Source organism: Corvus brachyrhynchos, unplaced genomic scaffold (genome assembly GCF_000691975.1).
Source record: "Corvus brachyrhynchos isolate BGI_N302 unplaced genomic scaffold, ASM69197v1 scaffold545, whole genome shotgun sequence".
NCBI lineage: Eukaryota > Metazoa > Chordata > Aves > Passeriformes > Corvidae > Corvus > Corvus brachyrhynchos.
Window position 1 is genome coordinate 29,253 of NW_008238116.1, and position 1,348 is coordinate 30,600.

At 62.5% G+C, this 1,348-nt stretch overlaps 1 protein-coding gene across 1 annotated transcript in view; it reads left to right on the forward strand.

Moving 5' to 3' along the window:
* The first annotated feature begins 6 nt into the window (after positions 1–6).
* The window catches only part of LOC103614981 (protocadherin gamma-B5-like), a 50,675-nt gene continuing 49,333 nt past the window's right edge, over positions 7–1,348 (forward strand). Inside the window, exon 1 of the mRNA XM_017733398.1 lies at positions 7–97. The gene's annotated coding sequence lies outside the window, so the exon portion shown is untranslated. The remainder of the gene's footprint in view (positions 98–1,348) is intronic.

Consider the following 1,348-nt stretch of genomic DNA (forward strand, 5'->3'; position numbering starts at 1 on the left):
CCATCGCCGAGGAGCTGGGCAGAGACTCGCTCGTGGGGCCGCTGGCGCGGGACCTGGGGCTCAGCGCGGACGAGCTGCCGGCGCGCAAGCTGCGGCTGAGCGAGGAGAAGCAATACTTCACGGTGAGCGAGGAAAACGGGAACCTGTACGTGAATGAGAGGCTGGATCGGGAGGAGCTGTGCGGCGAGTCGGCGTCCTGCTCTGTCAGCTTCGAGGCGTTCGTGCACAACCCTCTGAACGTTTTCCACATTGAAGTGGCCATTGAGGACGTGAATGACAATGCGCCGGCTTTCAGGAAGCCTGTTCTGGACCTCGAGATCGGTGAATGGACACTTCCCGGTGCTCGCTTTCCGCTAGAGACGGCCCGAGACGCCGATGCAGGAAGCAACTCGCTGCTGACTTACCAGCTCACCAGCAACCCATCCTTCTCTCTGGCCTTGAATGAAAACCCAGGTGGGAAAAGACAGCCAGAATTAGTGCTGGAGAGAGCGTTAGACCGGGAGAAGCAGAGTTCTTTTGAGTTGGTGCTGATGGCCGTGGATGGTGGGGACCCCGCGAGATCCGGGACTGTACAGGTTCACATCAATGTGACAGACTTAAATGACAACCCGCCCGTGTTCAGCAAAAGTGTCTACGAGGCACGAGTGGCAGAGAATCTGCCAGTGGGGTCGCTGGTGCTGCGGGTGCAGGCGACAGATGCGGACGTGGGCTCCAACGGGCGGGTCTCCTACTCCTTCGGCAACGTCCCGGACGACGTACCTTTGTTTTTCGTTGTCGACAGCGAGAGAGGGGAGATCAGGACAGCGGGTCTTCTGGATTTTGAGGAGAAGAATAAATACATCTTCGGTATGGAGGCGAGAGATGGGGGCGGGCTCACTGGTCACTGCGAAGTGCAAATAGACATCACCGATGAGAATGACAACGTCCCAGAGGTCACCGTTCTGTCCCTCTCGAGCCCCGTGCCCGAGGACGCACCGACCGGCACCGTGGTGGCCCTGCTGAAAGTGAGGGATCAGGTGTCGTGCGAGCTGTCAGGCGAGGCACCGCTGTCCATCGTGGCATCTTCGGGCGGCTCGTACAAGGTGGTGACGGCGAGTGCGCTGGACCGCGAGCAGGCGTCCGAGCACCGCGTGACGGTGGTGGCCCGGGACCGGGGCAGGCCGGCGCTGTGGAGCAGCAGGGAGCTGGTGCTGGAGGTGTCGGACGTGAACGACAACGCGCCGGTGTTCGAGGAGGCGGCGTACAGCGCGTACGTGGCGGAGAACAACGCGGCGGGCGCGCTGGTGGTGCGCGTGCAGGCGCGGGACGCGGACGCGGGCGCCAACGGGCGCGTGAGCTACTGGCTGGC